This window comes from Cavia porcellus, unplaced genomic scaffold (genome assembly GCF_034190915.1).
Source record: "Cavia porcellus strain 051 isolate PalLab524CR breed Dunkin Hartley unplaced genomic scaffold, mCavPor4.1 scaffold_21, whole genome shotgun sequence".
In the NCBI taxonomy this organism is placed as follows: Eukaryota; Metazoa; Chordata; class Mammalia; order Rodentia; family Caviidae; genus Cavia; species Cavia porcellus.
Window position 1 is genome coordinate 8,087,006 of NW_026947504.1, and position 27,687 is coordinate 8,114,692.

The 27,687-nt window shown below is 37.2% G+C and overlaps 1 protein-coding gene and 1 pseudogene across 1 annotated transcript in view; one reads left to right on the forward strand and one right to left on the reverse strand.

Annotated features, from left to right (window-relative positions):
- Positions 1 to 27,687, reverse strand: part of LOC134472019 (uncharacterized) — a 153,862-nt gene that overhangs the window by 3,638 nt on the left and 122,537 nt on the right. The window lies entirely within an intron of this gene.
- Positions 8,723 to 10,965, forward strand: LOC100735864 (nucleosome assembly protein 1-like 4; annotated as a pseudogene).

The window sequence follows — 27,687 nt, forward strand, 5'->3', positions numbered from 1 at the left end:
GTACCAAGATCAGCTTGTTAGCTTACTGAGTCAGCAGACTGGCAGCAAGGGTCCTGAGCATGGGGCCATCCTAGTGCCACAGAGGCTTTTTTGACAATTACATCATTGGATAATGTCAGGGTCCCATGGCCAGGGTTAAGGCTTGTATGGCCATTTTTTTCATTTATGGACATAAAGGAAGGAAGGCTTGGTTGTATCTGACAGTCCTAAGGCTGGGGTCTGACTCAGAGCCTGCTTTATTTATTTAAATGTTTTATTTTGGCAGCTTTCCAGAGGAGGAGTCCTGCCCTGCTTCAGTGGATTGTCTAAATTATTGGCTTTTAGTATTCTGCATGCCAGTTCCCATTTAGCTTTCTCATCAACATGTTTGGCTTTTGTGTGCTCTTGTGTCCATCATTTTATTTTCTCCTGCAGGTATGGCATTGTTACATGGTTTTCCATAGGTGTGCTTTAGCTATGCCATCTTTTTGCAAAGGAGACATGCTTACTTTGTAGCTTAGTCTCTGTGTAACACTGAGTTGTCTCTAGGGTTACCAGTACTTGGTGTATTTGCCCTGTGTCTGTCTATTGTAGTTCTTAGTTTCCTTGGGTTGTAGTTGTATTTCCTCCGGGGACTGTAGAGCACTTTGTGTTTTTTAAAATTTTATTGAAAAAAGATAAGACAATTTCATAACAAAATAATAGAATAACAATAGTTCAGACATTGTATATTGTCATCATCAAAGTAGTTATTCAAGGCCTGGGGATATAGCTTGGTGGCACAGCACTTGCCTGGCAAGCACAAGGGCATTAGTTTGATTCCTGGTACCAAAAACTGAAAAGCAACCAACCAACCAAACAAACAAGAAACCAACAAACTAGTTACTCAAAGTACAAGATATGGGCATAAAAATTCTCCAACCAATATTAGCAGGAACTGAGATAGAGAAAATGGCAGATAGATAAGTAACAAGGTACAGAACCTCTCTGAGAGAAACAGCTCAGATGCTAGAATTTATCACCATGGAGAAGACCAGACGAAAGGACAGCAATTCTCATGACTCAGAAAGAAACTAAGGAAAAAGAAAAAAACAGAAAGAAAAGAAAAATGTGGATGGAAAGCTGAAGCCAGATGCACTGTCATGGGCATAGCTCTCTCATAGGAGCTGGTTGGACTTGCATCACAGTGCTCTCATTGGAGCCTCAGTCACACTGAAATCAGGGATTGGCAAGCCCAACAGAGAACAGAGCCGGCATGGAGACCTGCACTAACCTGCAGCAAGTGCTTGGAATATGGCCCTCCCAGGAGAGGAGAGTGACCAACCAGATGACATATTGGCATTGGGCAGGATGGACCTCAACAAAGAATGGCAGTGACTTCAGTGGACTGCTCCCTGTCCATAGCAGATTGGTGGGATCTGCTTGGGCCCCTGGCCAGAACCCAATAGCCAGTGATGAAATTGTCCCTGAAGTTGGCCTGAACCAATTCCCTCCATGTGGTACACACTAATGTGGTGAAGGCCTTCACTGGTTGACTGCCTTGGAGGGGAGGGGCCAGCCTACACTACCCCTTCTTGCACCTCAGTGATCAATACCAAAATGGAGAGAGCAGCAACCCCTAGCCAGTGTGCTTCAGAAGAACCATAACCAATAGGAAAGAGGCTGAGACCTCCACCATATACCTGTATGGAAGAAACAAGAAACATGACAAGAGAAAGAAATAAGAAAAAGCCTCTAGCCAGGAGAGGTAAATACAGAAGAGATTGAGGGCAGCAAACATGCAATATTGGACACAGCATCAGCTGACATAAAGAAATATCTTCATGACATTATAGAGGAGCTCAAAACTGAAATATTAATACAAATTAAGCAAGATATAAGAAAATTAATGAAAGAAATGCTAAGCACCTCTCAAGAAGACACAGGTGAAAGAATGGAGGAACACAAAAAAAGGAGAGAAACCTCCAATGAAGAATATAAAAAAAACCTAGAATACATGGAACAGATTCAAAGAGATTAGCAGAAAATTAAAAACTCCATGGAAAGCTGGCAAAATTGCCTGAAAGAAACTAGAGATAGATTAACAAAACAAAGATAGGTTTATAATGTATTATTGTGAAAGGAAAGATCTCTTAAAAGTAACAAGGAAACAGGCAGTAACAATACAAAGACTGAAGATGACAAGAGGATCTATAACTTAGGAATAAAAAATGTGAGTAAAAAAACAGGGCCAAACACAAAGGAAATACAAGGGCTATTCACAGAAATAATTAAGGAAAACTTCCCAAGCATAGGAAAAGGAAATGATATTCAGATGTATGAGACATACAGAACTCCAGCCAGCTACAACCAAAACAGATCTACAACCAGACATATAATAATCAAGATCCCAGAAATTAATCACAAGAACAGAATATTAAAAGCTATCAGAGAAAAGAAACAGATCACCTATAAAGGAAAACTCATTAAAATCATGACAGACTTCTCAATAAAAACCATCAAATCAAGAAGAACTTGGAGCAAAGTATTCTAAATCCTGAAAGAAAATAATATCCAACCTAGATTGATGTATCCTGAAAAACTGTCTCTCAAAATTAATGGAGAATCAAGATGCTTCCATGACAAAGAGGAACTGAGGGAGTTCATGACCACCAATCCAACCCTACAAAAATACTGAAGGACATTCTTGAGAGAGAGAAAAAACACCAGGATTTCAGGAACAGTGGCAGAGAAGCCTCAATGAACAGGGCAGACAGTGGAATGAAGGAGAAAAATAGACAACCAGTGGCAGAAAAATAGTATAGCAGAAATGAGGCAGAGAATCTCTAACACAGATGGCCTTGATACACTAACAAAAAGAAACACAATGCTCTATGTTACAGGGAACAAAGAGAAATGGGCATCTCGTCCAGCATCTGCAGATAGGTTGGAAAGCCATGATACTTTTGTGCAGTGGAGAACGACTCAGCTATAATGAAGGAAAAAGTTGAGGCTTTTGTAGGTAAAGGAATACAAGTTAAGATCAAGCACAGGGGTAAAAAGTTTCAGAACCACTTAGGTAAATAGGTTAACCTAAAAATTAAAGGGATTAGTGGGATCCAAAATGTACAATGCACCCGTGAAAGTGAAAAGGGAGGAACTATCTAAAAAGGGAAGGCAGAGGACATTGTTAATAGCGTATTGTGATTTAAAATCCACATTGTTTTTATCGCTCTGTTTAGTTTGGTTATATTTTGTTACAGTCTGTCTACTTGCACTAGACTTGAGGGCACAAATAGCTATTCCAAAAATAGCAGGATATACTATGCTAACCATCCATAATTTCCTATTAACTTAATTTGAAGCCCTGTATTACTTAATATTCTTATTATGACTGATCTTATTTGAATCTGGTTTGTCAGATCGCTGTTTTGTGTTGACTGATTTTATTCGAATCTGTTATTATTGATAGTATCAAATCTGAGAGTATAGGCAAATACTCTGAAGATGACAAGATTCACAAGGATACCCACTGTGGTTTGACTATAACCTGCTTTTGAAGTCTTATAATGTCTCCAATGTTTTGTTTTTATTAATATTATTATGTACTGCTATGTTCAATTATACTATGCCTGATGATATAGACAGTTTTATTGAAGATAACAAGAGACATCATAGTAACCATTGTAGATCATCTTGTATTGTGGTTTTATATGAATTTTGTTTTGTGTTTTTCTAGGAATTTGCTTTGTTTTGTCTTGTTTTGTTTTGTTTCCCCCTCTAATACAGAAAGGATAGATATACGTGTAGAGACTCATACTTGCACAGAACTTCTAAACAGTTTATGAGAACTGATTATATAATGCACGATGAAATGAACAACTATGAAGAAAAAGACACTACAGTACCCAGATCTGATTCGGTAGCATCATTATGTGAAATCCAAAAATACTATTATTCTTTGTTCAGAGTGATTTTAGTCTGTTTAATTTCAACATATGTGAAGGTATAGACAGGTATTTTGAAGCAAATGAGAGACACTATGACAGCCATTGTTGACTTCCTTATTGTCTGGTCTTGAAGACCTAAAATGCCTTCATCATCCTGTTCTGATCAGTTTAATATTATTTTGTTTTGTATGAATTCACTGTATGTGAATATTTGGACAACTATTTGGAATAAGAGTATGATACAAGAGACAGTATGAAAGATAATAAAGATCTCTGGTTGTGTTGCTTTGAAATATGTGTCTCTTACATTGCTTTTTTATGTTCTGTTTTGTTCTGTTTAATTTTACCCTCTTTAAAATAAAATTAAAAATATTAGCATGAACCTTCCTTTTTAGTGAACTAACAGACACAAGTAGTATAGCTACCTTGCATTTTCTCTCTTTTCTCTTCCTTGCTTTCTTCTCCCCCTCCTTACTCTTTTCCTTTAACCAGTTTGCATTTCAGAAAATCTATTGTACATTCTAGACCTTATTTCCTTTTTCAATTTTTCACACCAGGGAGACAATACTATGTTTATATACTCAAGCCTGATATATTTCACTTATAGTATGGTCTTAAGTTGCATCCACTTACTTATAAATATCTCAGGTTTATCCTTCTGTATGGCTGAGTAGTATTCCATTGAATAAAAATATCACATCTTTTTATCCATTCCTCAGTTGATGGGCATTTGGGTTATTTCTAAGATTTGGCTATTAAAAATTGTGCTGATATACATATAGGTGCACATACATTATTGTAATATGATGTTTTTAATACTTCTGGGAAAATATCCAGAAGGAGAATAGCTGATTTGAATGAGATTGCTAATCCTAGCTTTTTGAGGAATCTCCAGACTTAATTTTCAGGGGCAAAGGCTCAGTGGCATAATAGCATGCCTTGCAAACTAATTTTTACAGTGGTTGCACCAGTCTGTGCTCCCACCAACAGTGGAGAAGGGTTCCTTTTTCCTCACAGGCCCTCCAGCATTTGTTATTGGTTGATTTCTTTCTGGATAGAATCTCAGAGGTGTTTTGTGTTTCTTAAATGACCGATGATGTTGAACAATTTTTCATATATTTATTTGCCCAATGGTATTGCTTCATCTGAGAAGTGTGCATTCATTTCAACTGCCCATGTTTGGATGGATCTTATAATTTGGGGGAGCTGATGTTTTCAGTTCTTTATATGTTCAAGATTTAAGTACCTTGTGTGAAGTAGGACTGGATAAAATTTTTTCCCACACATGGGGAAAGGAAGCAGGAAGTTGCAATTTGGGCTGAAGGATGTCAGGGTAAGTGTTTCAGCTTTGGCTTTCTGCCATGTTAGACCACCACCATAATGGCCTGTAATTTATTCTAGGGCAAAGCTCTTTCAGGTCGGGCTTGTGAGGGTACAGAAGCAAGACAAGGAAATTAATAATTTAGACTTGAAAGAAGACAGAGCCTTATGAATCCTGAGAGAACATGTTACTGTAAACTCCGTTTACAGGACATAGTTACCAATCTTATCTGTACCAGAACAAGAAGTAATAGCCATAGAGGAGGAGGGCAGGAGGGCAGGAGGGCAGGAGGGCAGGGAGGGCAGGAGGGCAGGAGGGCAGGGAGGGCAGGAGGGCAGGAGGGCAGGAGGGCAGGGAGGGCAGGAGGGCAGGGAGGGCAGGAGGGCGGGGAGGGCGGGGAGGGCAGGGAGGGCAGGGAGGGCAGGAGGGCAGGGAGGGCAGGGAGGGCAGGAGGGCAGGGGTTCAAGGAGTTTCTTCATGTAGTGGCTATATCATTTTATGTATCTACTGACAGTGCAGAAAAATCCTAACTTCTCCACATTGTGAACACTTATTTTCAATGTGACTTTCATTTTTATTATTTACTTATTTTGTGGTACTGGGGATTGATATTAGGATCCTCACATTGCACTATATCCCCAGCCCTTTTACTTTTTTTCCATTTTTGTACAGTCTCACTAAGCTGATAAATTTTCCAGACTAGGATTAAATTTTTTTTCTTTATTTTATTTAAGGAGAAAAAGAGAAAAAAAAGCAGAAAAAGGGTACAAGTTATGCAGAATTTCAGGAAAAAATAGTAGGAAATCACTAGTTACTGTATTACATATTGTCATCCTAGAAATATTTGTTCAAGTTACAAAATTAAAGCATATAAAGTGGACATTCAAACAGTGAGACTGCAAACAGTTCTGTTCAATGATCCAACAAAACTCAGTAATATTGTCTATCTTATACACTTAACTATACATGCCATTATATCGTTTAGAGCACTTTCTTTTCCTCTCTTTTGTACAATGACTATTACACATTTAGGGTTTTATTACTCCCACAGTTCTTATTACTTTTTGGAAGAGAGTAAAAGCAAATGTGACATAACAGAACAGAGTCGGTCAAATCAAAAGGGTGGACATAATAGATAATATAAAAACATAATACAAGGTGATCAACAATGGTTACCATAATGCCTCCCCCTAACTCAAATAGAGTTACCTATATCATCAGTTATAATAAAATAGAACAAAACAGTAAAGAACGAAACCAACAAAACTGAAATATGGGAAACATTACAGGTCTTCAAAAGTAGATAATCGTCAACCAGAATGGGCATCATAATGAATCCCACTATCTTCACAGCTGTTGCCTAAACTTTCGAACCTGGTACTATCAAGCAAAACAGAATAGAGGAACATCAGTCAAAAGATGGTGAGAGCAATACAGGGCTTCAAATCAAGTTAATAGAAAATCAAAGTGGGTTACTATAATATATCCTGCTATTTTTAAATTTATTTTTCCCTTAATTAAAAGGATAAAAATTAAAAAATAAATAATAAAATGGAGATTGAGATAAAAGAGGGCATAACAACAAAACAGCACAGATCAAAACATAACCATGTAAGCAGAATAGTGTTTCACCACAAGATAATCCTGACATAAAAGTAGTTACCATATTGTCTCTTTCATTGAAATCTTTGAGTATAACTTCATATACTGTATGAAAATATATCAAATATATCAAAACAATGTAAAACCATTCAAGAGAATGACAGTATTACAGGGTATTTAGAATCAACTAACAGAAAATGAACAATGGTTTCTGTATAATCTCCTTGTCTATAAAAGTTTTTGTTTATACTATCACATATAATAAAATCCAATAAGATACAACATGTTAAGACCTATGGAGACAGAAGAACAAAAGCTTGATGGGACTTCAAAACAAGATGATACTAAATCAGTATTATCTATTATGATGTCGTTTTCTCCAAAATAGCTGTTCCTACCTTCCAATCTTCTCTGCCTCATTTCTGTTGAGCTCTTTTTCTGTCATTAGTTGTCAGTTTGTCTTCTTCATTTTGTTTACTGCTCCATTCATTGTGGCCTCTCTGCCACTATTTCTGGAATCTTCGTATTTTTCTTTTTTAGAATATCCTGCAGTATTCTCTGTAGAGTTGAATTGGTGATTGCATATTCCCCTAGTTCCTCTTTATCCTGGAAGCACCTTGTTTTTCCATCAATTTCCAGGTATAGTTGTGCAGGATATATCAATCTTGGCTGGAGGTTATTATCTTTCAAAGCTTGAATTATTTCCCCCATGCTCTTCATGATTTGATGGTTTGTGCCGAGAAGTCTGCTGTAGTTCTGATGGGTGTTCCCTTGTAAGTGATCTGTTTCTTGTCTTTGATGGCTTTTAATATTCTGTTCTTATATTGGATTTCTGGAACTTTGATTATTATATGCCTGGGTGTAGCTCTGTTTGGGTTGTAGGTGGCTGGGGTCCTGTATGCTTCATACATCTGAGTATCTTTACCTTTTGCTAAATTAGGAAAATTCTCCTGGATTATTTCTGCGAGTACCTTTTGTAGTTCATTTGTTTGTGTCCCTACCTCTTCTTTTATGTTCTTAATTCTTAAGTTATAGATCCTCTTATCATCTTCTAGTCTTTGTTTTATTGGTGTTTGTTTTTATTTTTAAGAAGTTTTTCATTTCATGCTCCTATATTACAAATCTGCCCTCCAGTTCAGATAATCTATCCTTAGTTTCTTTCAAGCTGTTATGCCAGTTTTCGATAGAGTTTTTAGTTTCTTGGTAATCTCTTTGAACCTGCTTCATGTATTCTATGTTTTCTCTATTTTCTCCATCAAACAATTCTCCCCTTTTTTTTCTGTTCTTCCATTCCACCATCTGTTTTTTCTTGGGTGGTGCTTAGCATTTATCTAACTATTCTGCTTATGTCTTGCTTCAGGTCATTAATAACTTCATTCCTGAACTCGTCTATGAGGCTCTGGAGATAGCGCTTTATGTCTATTGGTGCTGTGTCTGCTATTCCTGTTTCTCAGGATTGGGGGCCGAGGAGCCTTTCTTGTTGCCCCCTCTTCCCATATTCTTTGTTCCTTATATACAAGCGTATATAGGAGGCCCAGCTTTCTTCCCTGTTGGCCACAGTCTGTTTGAATTGTGCCGGCTAGGTGTTCCTGTCCACTGCAGCACACCAGGGAGTTACAGACTGGGCAGCCTATGTGGGGCCCGCCCCTCCAGGTCAACCTACCAAAGGCTTAGGTGCTGGGACCTGGGTTGTGCTAGCCTACTGGGTCTCAGCCAGCAGCATCACGTAGGCTAGGCACTGCTCACCAATCCCACTCGAGAGGGGGATATGTGACTGAAGTCACTACAGTGCCCTGTTCCCACAAGTCTGCCCGGTCCCAGAATGTCCTCTGTTGGAGCCTCCTAGATTGTGGAAGAGTCCCAGTTTCCTTCACTCACCGCAGGTCGATGCATGGCTCCCCGCCCATCCCGCTTTCAACTCCGCTCACCGATTCCCGTTCTCAGCGCTTTCGCACGTCTCTCTCCCCGCCGAGCTGATTCAGACGCTGCATTGGCCGGCAGGAACCCCAGATCACTGCTTCCAATGGTGGGGGCTCCAGCTTCCATGCTGAGGCTTTATCTGTTCCTGATATGGCACCAGGATTGCATTCCCAGTTGGTTTCTCTCAGCCCAGTTCATTCTTGGGTCAGCAGCATATATCTCCTCTTTCTTAGGATTCCTCACTCTGCACCATTCCTGGATTCTAAGCTGGGCCTCTCAGAAAGCCTCCATAGCTGCTGCTATCTGTCCACCATGTTCTTGGAGAAGTTGACTAGAATTAAATTTGTGTGCCTCCTGCCTCGGCTTCCTTAAAGGCTGGAACTACTATAGGCTTGAGGTATCAGGTTGGCATTGGCTGATTGATTGCACTGGGGATTGAGCTACATCTTAGCTCCATCTTAGCTCCCCAGCTGCCTCCCCTCTTGCGGGGAACTACCCAGACAACTCTCCCTGACTGTCCTTGATAAGGAACGCAACCATCTTCATTTTGGATAATCTTGGCCCTATCTCCATGTATTGATATGTACAGAACTGGCTAGGCTATTTCTTTGTCCCTTCAACTGGCTTTGAGCAATGTAAATTGGGCTAGCTGAGGAGCTGATGTGTAATCTCTGAAGTAAAAGTGACAGGTTAGAGTAACTATTTGGCTCCCCATAACTGTATAGATGTCTTAGTATCTTTATTCTCACCTTGGGTTGCACTGAAAGTGGTAGATTGGAATTAACTCACTAGAATTCCAATAACTTCTCCTTGGGATTACAAATATAAACCTTCCTGGACTGGGACAAGAATCTGTATATTTTCTGTAATTTTTTAGGGGGGAGAAAGTCTCCTTAAGTTGCTCAGGTGGAACCAAAACTTAAAACATTACCAGTCAAGAAGTAAATTAATGCACTGAAATAGCTTCAGATGGGATGTGCACACATAGATGCCAACTTCTATGAAGAAATCTAGGACCAGCATTGTAATCAACCTCTGTTCAACAAGAGAAGAGCAGTCATCACTAATGGTGTGTAGCCAACAGAATCAGAGTGGCATAGTTAAAATGAGAAGTTGGTTGAAGACATGAAAAATAAAGTATCCATAGCAAAAAAAAAAAAAAAAGCAGCAGCAGCAGCTTACAAGCTAAATAAATACCCGAGTTCTGGTTCATCATCTTTAGAAACATGGATATTCTTAGTTAGCTAGTGCAGGAATATGATGAGCCAATCTTGAAATATGTGCAAGATATTAAAGTGAAATTTTCAGACTCTGAATAGCCTATGTCTTTTGTGTTAGAGTTCTACTTTGAACCTAATGACTGCTTTATCCAGTCTGACAAAAACATACAAGACAAAGTTGGAGTCAGACAAGTCTGACCCCTTTTACTTTCAGGGTCCTGAAGTTGTGAACTGTGATGGGTGTATTATTACCTGGAAGAAAGGAAAAATGTTACAGAAAAACCATCAGGGAGGGGCTGGAGGTTTAACTCAGAGGCATAAGCACCTGCCTCATAAGTAGGCAGTCGTGAGTTCGATCCCTGGTACTGATAAAAAGGAAAAAGGCAAAAAAAAAAAAACATTAGGGTAAAACAAAAGCATATGCATTGGGACTCTGTTAGAACAATTACTATACTAGGGCCCAATGAATCATTTTTCAAGCTTCTTCAACCCACTGAAAATTCTTGGGATGGAAAATCACTGGGGATGGTAAAGATTCTGATTTCATATTAGCTTCAAATTTTGAAATCAGCCAGTTTTTCCATGAGCAGATAGTGTTGTAGGCTGTGCTCTAGCCATAGAGGATGATGACAATTTTGAAGAAGGTGAGGAAGAAGAGAATGAATTTCAAGGTGACGCTGAGGAAGGAGATGAGGACAATGCTGAAATTAACCCCAACAAATAGCCAACCAGCCAGTAGAATGCAAACAGCAGTGAGGAGTGGCTACCTCAGGGAAGACTTCCAGGACCCAGCTGTGGCAGGTGCTGTAGTATAACCTATGGGTAGTGCTTATAACATCTAACATGTTTTCAAGTGTATGATCTTCACTTTCACTTTTCCTTTTTCCTTATTGTGATGAACTTTTACAGACCAATGAAAATGCATTTCAGAAATAAGAGGTTTAGTTCTAGTACCCTCTATGACCTTGGTGCCTTCAGCCCTGGACCCGCCTAGACCCTGCTCTTTAGAAGTTCCATACACTACATGAGTAGGGGGAATCACTCCTAGAAAGGACAGAGGTCTTGGAACTCCGTTTCAGGGCTCCTGGAGCCTCTTCTACCACTGCGCAGACTGGCTGAGTCCCTCCCTGTGATTCATAGAAATCCAAGTTTCCATCACTGATCCTACTGCTTGGAAGCTGCTTCCACCATTATATCCTAATAATCTCAGAAGAGCTGAGTAGAGTAAGGCCATGTTTACTTAAAGGATTTTTCCTTGTATGTTAGTTTGCTAGGAGTTGGGTGGGTTGTTTATACATTTTCTGAGGCAGGAGCTGTAGTGATTCCCTTGTATTTATTTATTTATTCATTGTGCTCGAAGGACTTTGAACTTAGTTGCTTATTCTTATCATTGATTAAGCCATATTGGGGACTTGACCAGGAGGAGGATGTGTTGTTGCCTAGCAGGAACATGGCCTGTGATGCTTCCTGCAGCCAGCTGCTGAGGGCAGGAGCTTGTTCTAAGACATGCAAACCACGTATTGCTGTTGGAAGGTCTTTAGGGAAGAAATGGCTGCAGAATACGGCTTTTCATTCCAGTGTGTGAATGCTACATCTTGCCTTTTTTGTTAATTTCCATTCTGGATTCTATCTCTCATCCTGTCCTAAAAGCCCTCAGCATGGTGTGACTGGTTGGTGGCTGGGTTTTTGTGTACGTGGTAGTGATCTCTGGTACCAGGGGACAGCTGTGTTCACATTGAGCAGGCATGTCGAGAGTGCTCAGCCTTACCTGAGGACATATTTGTAACTAAAATGGTATTTTCAATTTGTACAGAATAGTTAGAATATTCTATTACAGTTGTAATGCATGAAAAAAATCTTGAAAGCCTTCTGCCAGAGCCTCCCAATTGCAGGGATTACAAATATGCACCCACACAACTAGTAATACTGTATTTTTGTGTTGATTTTTCAGTTGTTTTTTTTTTCTCAGAAATGACCTTTGGTAGGGGATGGGGATTTAGCTCAGCGGCATCAGCGCCTCCCTTACAAGCAGGCAGTCGTGAGTTCGATCCCTGGTACCGATAAAAACGAAAAAGACAAAAAAAAAATGACCTTTGGTAAAGTGTAATCTTTGCATTCAGAAAATGTAATATTAATTTTTATTCTTCTAGGTTTTCTGTAGATTTTACTGGGCATGATAATGTTCATAATCATACTAACTCTAAATAAAAGGAGTTGTATTTATTTCTTTCAAGTTCTTATATATTTATATCTTTCTGTTGTCATGTACACTGTTTAGGACCTTAGAATAATGACAGTGATGATTGAAATATTTGATAGCCAGCATCCTTGTCTTGTTCTGACAGAAGAAAAGGTTTCACCATTCCACATTAAATAAGTCTCAGTTTTTACTGAGATAAACCAGGGATTGAACTCACAACCGCCTGCTTGCAAGGCAGGTGCTTATGCCACTGAGCTAAATCCTCAGCCCTTTTTTTTTGGCTTTTTGAGACAGGGTCTTACTATGTAGTTCAGCCTGGCCTTGAGCTCACTTTGTAGCCTAGGCTGGTTTTGAACTTGCAGTGATCATTCTGCTTCAGCCTCCTAAGGCTGGGATTACAGGAGTATGCTACTATGCCCGGCTAACAATGTTCTTTTTTTTAATTCCTGGAGATACAACTAAAATATGTTAAAGATCTTTAGATGAAATCAAGTTATTTTAAAATCATGAAAAGATAGTGAATTATATTGAGTTCTTTTTCTGCATGCACATAGATAACCATACTGTTTTTCCATTAAAATTTTCAAGTTGTATATGCTTCATTTCTTGTGTAATGCTAAGTCAACCTCATATTTCTGGGAAAAATTCTACTTACATTCAATATATTGCTCTTTTATATCTTATTATTTTCATTTGCCAATAATTTGTTTCATTTTCTGAAAGGCAGTAAGGTAATTTATATATATATATATTTATTCATTAATAACATACAGTGGCTCTGTTAAAGTTTCTCTAATATTGGAAAATCATGTAAGATGAATTACTTCTTTTTCTTATCTAGTAATACTGTGGTTTGTAAGCATAATTCATTCTAGAAACATGCTTGTAATGCAAAGTACTTGCATGTTGAAGCAAATTTCCCCCATAAGAAATATGAAAACTCAGTTGATTCATTCTACAATCCAAAAATATTCATATAAAATGATTGCAATACAGTAATATAATACAAAATACCAAAGAAAATAAGGAAATAAAAATAGATAAATAAACTTGCAAACTTTCTTAACTGGAGTGAGGGACACAAGAGAGAGGAGGATTACTTTATTGGATGACTTTCATCATCACTAATAGAATCACTGATATCTCTTGGCAATGCAGTTTTTTCGTTTTGTGCAATTTTGAAAAGCAACTTATCCATTTACACTTGTTTTGCCCCTTTTTGAGAATTTCGTGGAAATATGGCTTTGCATTGTCATCAAACAGATTAATGGCTCTACTGCTACAGCTTTATTTGATGTAGTGCTTTTCTACAAAATTGCACTCTTTCCCATATTTTACACCTCTCATGAGCGATTACTCTGTCTTTTTCTCCTCCTTCTCTGGAGATGGTATTTCCTTTATAACCTCTTGCTGTTGGAGGATGATCACCCACAGTTCTGCACAGAGAGAGAGACAGAAAGCAAGAGGAAGAGGAACAGCAAGTGGAGGAAGAGGAGAAGGAGGAGGTGGAGAAGAAGTAAGAGAACAATTAGGAGGAGAGGTGAGGAGGATTGGAGGAAGAAAAGAGAGAATCATTGGATCAGTTGTGATCATGTAGTGTGCTGTACATTATACTACTTGTATATCAAGACAATGCTTAGTTTTTAAGAATAAAAATTATAAGAAATGTTTACTTATATTGTAGAAAACTCAAAACAAATTCCTCACAATCCATGGTTTTCTTGTACTTGGAATAGTTTGTATATTTTTGAAACATTTACTTTTCCTTAACATTTGATTGAACTTATGATATGTTTTAAGTTTTCTTTATGGAAGATATTTCATTATTGAGTCAGTTTCTCTTTTTTAAGTTTTATTTTCATAAGAACATGTTTGTTGTAGATAATGATTACATTCCTCATAGGGAATTGGTACTGTGGATAAGACACCTTAATTCTTCCTTCCTTCCCTCCTCTCTCCATCTCTTGGTCCCCTTCCATTTTGCAAAAGAACTACTTTCTATTTCATAAGATGTATATTTTATTTTGTTTTTCATAGGTTAGGCTTCTCATATAAGAGAAACAATATGAAAATAAGCTTGTGTGTCTGATTTATTTTACTTAACATTATGGCTTCTTTTTTCTTTCTTTTATTTTGAGACAGAGTGTCTTTTTTTTAACCTTTTTGAGGAAGTGTCTCACTCTGGTTTTCTGGCTGGACTTGAGCTCACTTTGTAGGTCAGGCCAGTCTCAAACTCACAGTCATCCTCCTGCCTCAGCCTCCCAAGTGTTGGGATTACAGGCATGTGCCACCATGCTTGGCTTGAGGCAGAGTCTAGCCATGTAGTTCAGAGCAGACTTTAAGTCACTGTGTAACCCAGGGTATCCTCAAATTTGTGGTACTCCTCATGGCTTAGCCTCTTGAGTGCTGGGATTACAAGTATACCCAGCAACATTTAGTTTTTAGGTACATCCATTTTTCTAGAATTGATTGATTTTTTTTATTGATGTTTTTGCATATTTATGGCTGAGCACTGCAACAATGTGTATAACATTTCCTTTAGTCATCAGTTGATGGATACATGAGCCACTTTCAAGATTTAGCTATTATGTGTTGTGCTGTCATAAACATGCAGGAAGATACCTAGAAAAAGAATAGCTCGGTCAGAATAGGGATACCTAAACAATAGGAATTTTTATTTTTCAGTTTTTTAAAAAAATCTCCATACTAGTTTCCAAGGTTTTAGTAATTTACATTCTCACTAATAATGTAGAAGGGTTTCTTTTTCCTGATGGCCTCACCAGCATTTGTTATTTGATTTCTTCATGATAGCCATTTTTTTCTGGAGTAAAATGGAATCTCAGTATTGTTTTAATTTGCATTTCTTTAATGGCCAGAAATGTTAAACATTTTTTCATGAATTTACTAGCCATTTGTACTTGTTCTTAAGAGTGTCTATTCACTTCAGTTGATTATTTTTTGACTAGATATTTTATTTTGGGGTATTTAATGTTTTGGAGGTCTTTATAAATTCCAGTATTAGTCTATGTCTGAGAAATATCTGGCTAATTATCTTTCCTTGTCTGTAGGTTGCCTGTTCACTGTTATTTCTTTTACTGTGAGAAGGTTTTAAATTTGCTATCATCTCGTTTGTTTTTTATTTTTATTTTAAAGAGAATAAAGCCAAGGGAAAAACACACAATGAAACCAATCAAAATAAACTCTAGTATAAGTGATACAGGACTTCAAAATCTTATGAAATCAGCAATAGTTACCATAATATCTTGCGTTGCCTTCCAAATAGCTGCAGGTACCTTCAGATGTAGTAAAAATCGAACACACAGAACTCACAGATTGAACTCACTGCACTACTGTGCCTGAATTGGCACAGCCAGGATAGCCTGCTAGTTTCAACTCATTGGAGATACAAACACTCTGACAGCAGGAATCAGCAAACCAAATTGAGAGCAGAGCTGGTGGGGAACCTGCATTGACCTGCAGTAAGTGATAGGAATAAAGACCTTTACACAGACAAAGAGGCTCCAACAGAGGTCATTCTGGGACTGGGCAGACTGGCTGGAACAGGGTGTTGCAGGGACTTCAGTCACATATTCCCCTCTCAAGAGGGATTGGTGGGGAACACTTGATATGGGTGATGCCATGGACTGAGGCCCAATAGGCTAGCCCAAACCAAACTCTGTGTCTGGCAGTGCACCCTAAAACAGTGAAGCCTTCAGTAGGTTAACCTGGAGGGGCAGGCCCAACATAGGTTGCCTGGGTCTGTACCTCCTAGTACACTGCAGTGGGCAGGAGCACCTAGTCAGTGCATTTCAGACAAACTGAAACTGACAAAGAAAGAAACTGGGCCTCCTATATATGCTTGTATGGAAAGAACAAAAAAATATGAGAAGAAGAGGCAACAAGAAAGGGTCCCCAGTCCCCAATCTTGAGAACAGTGATCTAGGAAAGGTAAATGCAAAGGAGAATGAGGACAGAAAACATGCAATATCAGACACGGCCCAATAGACATAAAGCAATATTTTTGGGACCTCATAGATGAGTTCAAAAGTGAAGAATTTAACTGAGTAAAGCAAGATATAAGTAGAATAGTTAAAGAAATGCCAAGCACCTCCCAAGAAAAAACGGATGGTAGAATGGAAGAACAAAAAAAGGGGAGAATTGTGTGATGGAGAAAATAGAGAAAACATAGAATACTTGAAGCAGGTTCAAAGAGATTACCAGGAAACTAAAAATTCTATTGAAAGCTGGCATAACAGCTTGAAAGAAACTAAGGATAGATTATCTGAATTGGAGGACAGGTTAATAATGTGGGAACATGCAAGGAAAAACTTCTTAAAAATAACAAGGAAACAAGCAGTAACAATACAAAGGCTAGAAGATGACAAGATCTATAACTTAAGAATAATGTGAATGAAGAAGCAGGGGTGCAAACAAAGGAACTGCAAAGGCTATTTACAGAAATAATCAAGGAAAACTTCCCAAACATAGGAAAAGGAAAAGATGCTCAGATATGTATGAGGCATACAGAACTCTAGCCACCTACAATCAAAACAGAACTACACTCAGGCATATAATAATCAAGATTCCAGAAATCCAATAAAGAATAGAATATTAAAAGCTGTCAGAGACAAGAAACAGATCATTTACAAGGGAACACCCATCAGAATTACAGCAGACTTTTTGGCACAAACCATCAAATCTCAAAGAGCATGGGGCGAAATAACCCAAGCCTTGAAAGACAATAACCTCCAGCCACAATTGATATATCCTGCACATATATCCTAGAAATTAATGGAGAAACAAGGTGCTTCCAAGATAAAGAGGAACTGGGGGAATTCACAATTAGCAATCCAACTCTACAAAGAATACTGCAGGACATTCTAAGGAGAGAGAAAAATACCAGGGTTCCAGAAACAGTGGCAGAGAGGCCACAATGAATGGAGCAGAAAGTGAAATGAAAAAGACAAAACAGACAACTAATGGCAGAAAAAGAGCACAACAGAAATGAGGCAAAGAAGCTTGGATATAATTTCTAATATAGATGGCCTAGGTACACTAACTTAAGGGAAAAAAGAGCGAATTGCAGGCAGAGTGGATCAAGAGGTAGGGTCCACCAAGAGGCTCTTTATAGGAAATATAGTTAGCCTGAAGAAGATGATATGGACCAAAATCAAATATGAGAAAACGGAACTCGATGTGATAGGGAACCAGAGAGTAATAGGGGCAACTAGACCAGTATTTATGGACAGGTTGAACAGACAGACTTTAATAAATGAAGAAATATAATTAGAAATCCAGCCCAGGAGTGAGAAAGTTCAGAAACACTTAGGTAAATAGCGGGTTGCCCCCCAATACAAAACCATGAGTGTTGGGGAGACCCAAAAATACACAGCTCATTCTGGGGGAGTAAAGGGGAGGAATAGTCTTCAAAAAAAAACAGCAGAAGATGTAGCTAATAGTGTATCAGAAATTAAAACCCTTATTACTCACACCACTCTACTTGGTTGGAACTTGTTCCGTCCTAGTTTGTATACAAGCACTGGATCCTAGGGCACAGACAGCTGTTCTGAAGGTATTGGGACATAGCACAGTGGTCATCTTTAATTTCCTATTAACTCAATCAGGATCCCTGTATGACTTATACTGTTGTATCACTGATGTTAGTTAAATCTGACTTGTTTGATTGCTGCTGATTATTGACAGAATTTATTCAAAATTGTCATGTTGCTGGTATCCAGTTGAGGAATATAGATGACAACTATACTGAAAATTACAATCATTCACCACGATATCTATTCTGATTTTATTACTACCTGTTTTTGTAGCTCTACACTATCTACAAAGTTGTATTTCTGTTAATCCTGTTATGTACTGATATGTTCAATTATACTTTATCTGATGATATAGCCAATTTTGTTGATGATAACAAAAAACGGCATAGTGGCCATGGTAGAACTCCTTATACAGCAGATTTATATGTATTTTTAGTTTTATGTGCCTATAAGAAAAAGTTTAGTTCTGTCCTGCTTTGTTCTGTTTCTCCCTCTAATATAGAACAGATAGAAATACATGTTAAGACTCATGCTTGCGTAAAACAAGTTTTATTAGAACTGATCTTATGACACATGATGAAATGAACAAATACTTTGAAGGAAAGAAAGTGGCACTGCAGTACCTGGTGCTGATTCCAGAGTATTATGATGTGAAATCCAGCAATATTATTAATCTTTGTTCAGAAAGATTTTAATCTAATAAGTTTTGCTAGATCTCAACATAAATGAAGATATGGATTGATGCATACATGTCTAAGTGTATAGGATTGATAGCCATAATACTTAGCTTTTGTTGGATTGTTGAACAGGACTGTTTGCAGTCTCCCTGGTTGAATTCCCATTTATATATTCCACTTGTATATCTTGAACAACTATTTGTGGGGTGGGGGGACAATAACATCAACTAGTGATTTATTACTGTTTATTTCTTTTCTTTGAAAGTGTATGTACTATTTCTGCCTGTTTTCTATTTTGTTTTGTCTCTCTTTAAATAAATAAATAAATAATTTTCATTCCACAAAACAGAGAAAAGAACCAGTAATGTATCACAATTAACCATGGGAAAATAAAAACAATGACCATCGAAAAAACACTAAAGAGTGACATACACTAAACATGTACTGAATGCAACAACTGTATCTCTGCTAACAATCAATAATATTCAACAGTAATAGCAATGAGTTAGCTAGACATCTAAAGATTCATAAGGCTTAATTGTTACACTAGTAAAGATAATAGGATGTGGAGAACCAGAGAATAAAAAATAAAATTTGAAAAATTAATCAATGGAGAAAGGGGGGAGAAAATGTTAGATAAAGGATCCTCTTAAGAAGTAAAAGAAAATCAATGAATTAGATAAAACTAACAACAAAAAACAAACAAGGAAAAGAAAAAAGGGAGCAAAGTGCTATAGAATAACCCCACAACAAGCAACAAAGAAGAAATAAAAGAAAAAAGATGACTCAAAACATTTTCCTCTATCTATCTATCTATCTATCTATCTATCTATCTATCTATCTATCTATCTCTATATATAGATATACATATGCCACATGCTTGATTCTAATCTTTTTATTTTTATTTCTTTATTTTTTGAGACATGTTCTTATAGTTGAAATCCAAGAGTTCTTTGTATATTGTTGGTATAAATTCTTTATCAGGTATAAGTTTTGGAAATATTTTCTCCCAATGTAGTTTGTGTTTTTATTCTATTAGCAGTATTTTTCATAGAGCAGAAATTTTTAATTTTTATAAACTTCAACTTGTCAATTTTTTCTTTCATAAACTATGTGTGCAGTGTAATATCTAAAAAGTCATCACAGAGTACAATGACATTTACATTATGCAATGTTTTGAAAGTTTTGTGTTGTTGTCTAGTTGCTTTAGCACCGGACATTTGTTGAAAACATTTGCTGAAAATACTTACCTTTGTTTTTTGTCAAAGATCAATTGATTATATTTGTGTGGATCTATTTTTGGTATTTCTATTGTTTCATTGATCCATTTATCTATTCTTTCACTAATACCATGATGCTTGATTACTAACATTATATAATAAGTCTTAAATTCAGGTAATGTCAGTCCTCCAATTTTGTTCTTCCATATTACATTGGTTATTCGAGGTCTTTTGGCTTTCTATGTGAATTTAAAAATTAATATGCCAATATATAAAAAATAGCTTGCTAGGATTTTGGCTGGGATTGCATTGAATCATTTTGGAAAAGTACATGTTTTCATAAGATTGACTCTATCAATGAACATACAAATATCTCTGTTTATCTAGATATTCTTTAATTTCTTTCATCAGCATTTGGTAGTTTTCCTCATATAGACCTTTACATTTGGTTAAATTTGTAGATATTTTGTTAAATTTGTATTTCAAAATTGTTTTGTGGATATAAATGGTGTGAAGCTGGGGATAGTGGCACATGCTTATAATCTCAGCACTTCAGGAGTCTGGCGCAGGAGGATTATCATGTTTGAATTTACCCAGGGTGATTTAGTGATAGCAAAAACCTGCCTCAAAACCAACCAACCAAACACTGGTGGGAATGCAAGTCAGTGTGAAAGCTGTGAGTTTAATGCCCAATATCACCACAATGGGTGAAAAACTGTTTGCTTTTTTTCTTGTAGTACTGGGAATTGAGACCAGTGGGAAGTGCTCCACCTCTGAGCCGCACTCCCAGAACTTTTTACTACAGTTTGAGAAAAAATATTGGCCAAATTGGCTTGAATTTGTAATCCTCTTTTCTTCAGGTAGCTGGGATTATAGGCATATGTACCATCACACCTAGTTCTTGTGCTCTGAATTTAAAATTATGTGCATTTTTGTTATATAGAAGAGTAATTGATTTTGGTACATTCATCATCTATCCTGGAAGTATCTTGCCTTACTTTCTAATTATGATCATTTTTGTTGAGTTTTAGAATTTTCAGGGCCAAGGATTGTTTATCCTTAGTGGCATAAGCACCTGCCTGGCAAGTGCAAGGTTGTGAGTTCAATCCCTGGTACAAAAACAAAAATGAAAACCAAAAATAAAGCAACATAAAACAAAACAGTACAAAACAAAATAAGCAGACATTTGTTGGGGATTTAGCTCAGTGGCATAAGCACCTGCCTGGCAAGCACAAGACTGAGAGTTGGATACCTGGTGCCAACAACAACAACAAAAAAAGAATTTTCTAGCTAGGCATGGTGGTGCATGCCTGTAATCCCAGCACTCAGGAGGCTGAGGCCAGAGGGTGGTTGCACATTCAAAACCACCCTGACCTACAAAGTGAGTCTGAGACCTGCCCAAACTGCATAGCGAGAGCTTGTCTTGGAGAAAAAAAGAATCTTCTATATAGACATTGACATCATCTGTAGAAATACATAGGTTTCTTTTTAATCATAGCAAAATTTTATTTTTAAAATTTATTTTAAATTTACTTTATTTTAAAGAGAACAAAACAGAACACAACAAAGCAGATCAGAACAGAAGTAAAATTTTATTAAAGGTAGGAAGAGAAACAGGCTCTGCAGAGTGAGTTTTCGCCAAGCAAAAGTAGGAAAAGAAGCTAATTAACGTACACTTCAACATCAGAGCAGACCACCAGGTAAGAGAGAAGAGTGGCCTATTCTCTCCTTCTTGATCTAGATGCCTTTTTCTTTGCTTTCCTTATCTTATTTAATTAGTCAGGAATTATAATTTAATTTAGAATCAGAGAGATGAGGGGGACAGCCTTGTCTTGTTCCTATATTATAAGGGAAAACATATATTTCCTGATTAGTAAGTGTGATATTGGTGGTACGATGCTGTACCTACCATCTTAAAGGTAGGAATTTCCTCTTTATTCTTAGTTTGGTGAGACTTTTGATCATGAATCAATGTTGTGTTTTGTCAATTTTTTGTTTCTATTGCTATATTATTTATTCATTAGCTTGTTGATATGATAAAGTACTTGAATTGTTTTTGTAATGTCAATCCAGCCTTTCATATCTGTAAAGAACTCCATTGAATATAATTATTTTATATATTGGTGGGTTAAATTTACAAGTTTTTTTTGAAAATTTTAAAATGTATGTACATGAAATGTGTTGATTTGTAATTTTTCTTTCTTGTGATATTTTGCTTTTGGTACAGAGGTAAAGCTTGTCTTAATGGGTGACTTAGAATGTGGTCTCTCTACTTCTGGGTTATGGAAGAGTTTGTATAGAATTGGTATCATTTTAAAAAGTTTGGTAGAATTTGAAGCTCTTTGATGTTTTCTGTTTTACAGAGTTACTAATTTCCCAGTGCTTTCTATTTTGGGAATTTCTTAGTTGTTGATTTAAGTTCTTTAATAGATATAGATTTATTCAGATTGCCTACTTTTCCTATTTTGAGGTTTGATAGATTATGTTTTTAAAATATTTGTTCATTTCACCTAAATTTTCAGATTTGTGTGTAATCTAAAAATAATATTCCTTTTTCCCCTTTAATATCCACAGCATTGGCAGTGATATGTCTTTGTGTTAGTCAGCTTTCATAATGTCATGAGTAATTTACTTTAAAAATATATTTACATTTACATATAAATACACACATCCTTTTGGTTCTGCTTACCTAGAGAATCTTGTCTAGTACTCATAATGAAAGGGTTTTGGCCCAGGCTGGACACTGTAGCTGGAAAAGCCCCAGGTGGAACCAAGGAGTTCCTGTCTCCCCCACCCCTAGGGATTTACCTATGGCGCCAAAAGAATACCAATGGTCTGCCTGTGCATCCCTAATGCCCCTCAGGCACCATCCCTAACCTAAGCTACATGTATGCCTCCACTCCACCTGTTCCACGGAGAGATCGCTGACCCTGGGGGGAGATGCCAGGCCCCAGGTGATTGCGGGTGTCTCTCCTGCATTCTCAAAATAAAGGTCATTTATATTTCATACTTCTTATCTTTTCAGCCACTGCTGCCAATCCCCAACAGTTCTATCACATAATATCTGAAGTTTGATATAATTTTCCTTGTTATCAGGACCCCTGTAGTGGATCCCAATCACCAGCAAGATGTTACATGCCGTAATGAAAAAAAGAAAGAAACAAGATTGGTGATACAGTGGACATCCTGGATAACCAGTTGTTTATGTATGCATGTATGTATGTATCTTTTTGAGACAGGGTCTCACTATGCAGTTCAGGCTGGCCTTGAACTCACTTTGTAGCCCATGCTGCCCTCAAACTCATGGCAATCCTGCCTCAGCTTCTGGAGTGCTGGGATTACAGGTATGTTCCACCATGTCCAGCTGCTCAATATTTATTTTTTAAAAGATTTTTAAATTTTTGGTACTGGGAATCAAACTCAGGACCCTGCATTTCCTAGGCAGGCACTTTCCCCTGAGATATAATCCTGCTCCTGCTCAGTATTTCTTGATCACATTTACATTGAGGAAAATGGTGAGGGTGTATTGAATGACTCAAAAGGCAGTTGTGGTTTTATGATAAAGAGGGTCTTTATGTTGATAAGGAAGGTGGGAGCGATGGCAGGTTGATAAGGAGTTTGCCCTTTCCTCAAGGTGAAGCCTTTTTTTAAAATTACCACTCAGTTCTTAAGGAACCGGGATGTCTTCAGTTGATGTAATCTTGCCCTGGGGCATCATGGGATTACAGACCAGTGAGGTCTCAAGTCTGACCAGAGGTGCAAAGAGTTATGTTTTTGCACACCATGGACAGCTAGCATGGCAAGATACTAGGCAAGTATCTTGGGAGCAGGCAAGTGGGTGCCATCAGTTCCAGAGGCTGAGTGGCCTGGTGTAAGTGTCCCACACACTTTCCCCCAACTCCAGCTAGTTTGGGACCCTCACTCAGCCCCGGAGAGGAAACTTTGCAGTGGGTCCTGGGTGGGCTGCAGTGGCCTCCCTGCTCCCAGCTTTGCTTGGCAGACTCTGGAGTTGTGAGCAGGCAAGTGGGCACCATCAGTTCCAGAAGCTGGGTGGCCTGGTGTAAGTGCCCCACACACTTTCCCTTCAGTCCAACTAGTATGAGACCCTCGCTCAGGCTGGAGAAGGGACTTTGTGGCTTCCCAGTGCACTGGACCAGCATGGTGGTGGGTCCTGGGCGGGCCTGCTGCAGCCTCCCCACTCCTGGCTGTGCTTGGAGGACTCTGGAGTTCTGGGTGAGCAGGCACCATCAGTTCTTGGGGCTGGGCTTGGGCTGGCCTGCCCCACCACCAGTGACACTCTCTCAATCTGGGGAGCTGGGTGGCCAGCATCCCAGGAGGTGAGGTCATAGAAGAGGATCTCCATCAGACCCTGGGGAAGCCTTGGAATAACACTTGATACACTTGAAACACAGAAATAAAGGAAAATGACAAAATAAAAGACCAAATTACAATCGCAAACCTCCAGCCCATCCAAAGAAACCTTAGGAGTGATGTACATAAAAGAAAATATATGCCATACACCTGAAATATCAAACATAATAGCAACTGAAATAAAGAAGCAACTCTAGGAAGCTTCAAAGGAATTCAAACTAGAAATAATCCCCCAGGTAAAAGAAGAAATGATAAAAGAAATGTAAGAGATGCTGAACATATCTAAAGAAGACACAATTTAAAAATTGGAGGAATTAAACAAAAAGGTAGAATCCCTGGATGAACCATATAAGAAACAAACAGAATACATAAAGCAGATGCAAAGAGATATACAGGAAATCAAAAATTCCATTGAAAGCTGTAAAATCACCTCAATGAAAGTGAAGATAGAATTTCAGACCTCGAAGACAAGATTGCAGCTAGTGAACAGGAAAGGAAAGATCTTTTAAAAATAACAAGGAATCAAGAAATAATAATTCAACAACAAGATGATGCAAAGAAAAACAACATAAGATTGATGGGGATTAATGAAAAAGAAGGAGACAACATAAAGGATGTCAAGAGGATATTTAGAGAAGTAATAGCTGGAAATTTCCCAAACATGAGTTCAGAAATTGACATCAGGATCAGTGAAGCATATAGAACTCCAAAATAGTCATAACTAAAATAAAACCCCACCCAGACATATAATAATCACCATCCCAGAAATCCAACATAAGAATAGAATATTGAAAGCTGTCAGAGAGAAAAGACAGATCACCTATAAAGGAAAACCTATCACAATGACAGCAGACTTCTCAGCACAAACAATAAAGTCAAGAAGAGCATGGAGTGAAGTATTCCAGATCCTAAAGCAAAATGATTTCCAACCTGGACTGATGTACCATGCAAAACTGCCCTTCAAGGTGGATGGAGAAATAAGATACATGACAAAGAACAGCTGAAGAACTTCATGATCACCAAGCCAACCTTGCAAAGAATATTGAAAGACAGTTTAGATACACTTAGGAAAAAACCACTAAGCAAAGCAGAAAATTAAATAGAACAGAAAGATAAAGATGCAACAGCAGAAAGATAACATGTCAACAATAAACCAACATGTATCAGTTATAACCATTAATGTAAATGGTCTCAATGCACCAATTAAAAGAAACAGACTGGCAGAATGGACCAAGAAATAAAATTCAACCATATGCTGTCTACAAGAAACCCATCTAACCCAAAAAGATTCTCACAGACTGAAAGTCAAAGGATGGAAAACAATATTTCACACAAAAGGACCCCCCCTCCAAAAAAAACAGGAGTAGCCATTCTGTTTGCAGACAATGTGAACTTTAAACCAATAATGATCCGAAGAGATAAAGAAGATCACTACATACTGGTTAGGGGAAAACTTCAAGAGGAAAAGATAACTATCTCAAATATATATGCACCAAATTCTAGAGCATCCAGTTAGCAAATACAAATTAGCAGTAACACAATTATAACAGGAGACCTTAACACACCATTGACACCAAGGGACAGATCAACCAGACAGAAAATCAACAAAGAAATAACGGAACTGAATCACACTTGTGCACAAATGGACTTGATAGACATATACAGAATGTTCCATCCAACAACGTCACAATACACATTCTTCTCAGCAGCACATGGGTCATTCTCTAAAATAGACCATATTTTAGCTCACAGAACATGTTTAAATAAATGCAAAAGAGTTAAAATTATCTTGCATGTTATCAGATCATACTGCTATGAAATCAGAAGTTAATGATAAAAGATACTGCAAAAATCCCACAAACACATGGAAACTGAATAACACACTCTTGAGTAATTAGTGAATCACAGGGGAAATTAAAGAGAAATGAAACAAGCAAATGAAAATACAGATACCACTTACTGGAATCTGTGGGATGCAATGAAAGCCATCCTCAGAAGAAAATTTATTGCACTGAGTTCCCACATCAGGAAAACAGAACGAATACAAATAAATAACCTTATGTTAAACCTCAAACATCTAGAAAAAGCCCAAATCCAAAAGAAGAGAGGAAATTATAAAAATCAGAGCAGAAATCAACACAATAGAGACTAAAAAAAATCCAAAGAATCAACGAATTAAAGAGTTGGTTCTTTGAAAGAATAAATAAAATTGATAAGCCCCTAGCCAGCCTTATTTTAAAAAGGGAAGAAAAAGCTCAAATTCATGGAATAAGAAATGCAAAAGGTGAAATCACTACAGACCCTATAGAAATACAGATCATCAACATGTATTTTGAAAACCTCTACTCTCAAAGGTTTGATAACACAGAAGAAGTAGATCCCTAGAAAAATATGAAATATCAAAGCTAGATCAAGAGGATGTAAAACTGCTGAATAACACAATCTTTTTAAAATTTTTTTATTTAAAGAAAAGGAAACAAAAAATACATGGAGATGAAAAATGGTAGAAATAATACAAAATTACAGAAAAATAAACGATAAGAAATTGCTAGTTGATAAGTTACATAATTGTCATCTTAGAAATAGCTGTTCAAGTTACAAAATTAAAGTATTTAAAATGACATTCAAAAAGTGACACTGCAAACAGTTCTGCTCAATGATTGAACAAAAACTCAGTAATATGGTTATCAGTCCTACACACTTGTTTTATATCTCAAAGAGGGTAAGATTAAACATATCAAAACAGAACAAAACAGTTAAAAAAACAATTTAAAGAAATACAGATTTCAAAGCAATCCACTGGAGATCTTCACTGTTTATCTAATTGTCTCTAGTTTTTTACAAATAGTTGTCCACATCTTCATGCACATTAAATACATATTGCATATTATAGAACTAATCAAATCATTACAGGATGATGAAGGCTTTTTAGGTCTTCAAGATCTAACGTTGGGGAACACAATAATAACTACCATCGTATCTCTCATTCTCTTCATAGTAGCTGTCCTTATCTTTACATATGCTGAAATTGAACTTAAGAGACTAGACTAATATCATTTTGATCAGTGAATAATAGTATTGCTAGAATTTATATCATAATGCTACAAAATTAGCATTGGGTTTCTTAGTGTCTCTTCTTCAGAGTATCTATTCATTACATCTTGCATTATATAATCTGTTCTCGTAAATAATTTTTAAAAAAAATCTCATGTGTGAATTTCTACATATATATCTATCCTCTCTGTATTATAGGGAAAAAAATCATAAGACAGCAAAACAAATTCCTAGAAAAACATGCAATGGATAAGACATATAAGGCCACAAATAGGTGATCTTCCATAGTTACTATGTTTTCTCTTGTTATTTTCAATAGATTTGTCCACATCATTGGCTTAATATAGTTAAACATAGTATTACCTATTTTTATAAAAAAAAACTTTGAAAGCATTGTAGGACTTCAGTGCTGTTAATAATAATACCAGTATGGATATCTTTTACATCTTGTCATCTTCAGAGTAGTTGCCTCTACTTTTAGGGTTGATACTAACAAGCATACCAAATTCAAATAAAATCAGCCAGGGCAAACCCATGGTCTTATGAATCGGATTCAACTAAGATCAATCATAGTAAGATAATGTAAGTAATACAGGATTTCAGTTTAATTTAATAGGAAAGTAAGGATAGTTACCATGGTAT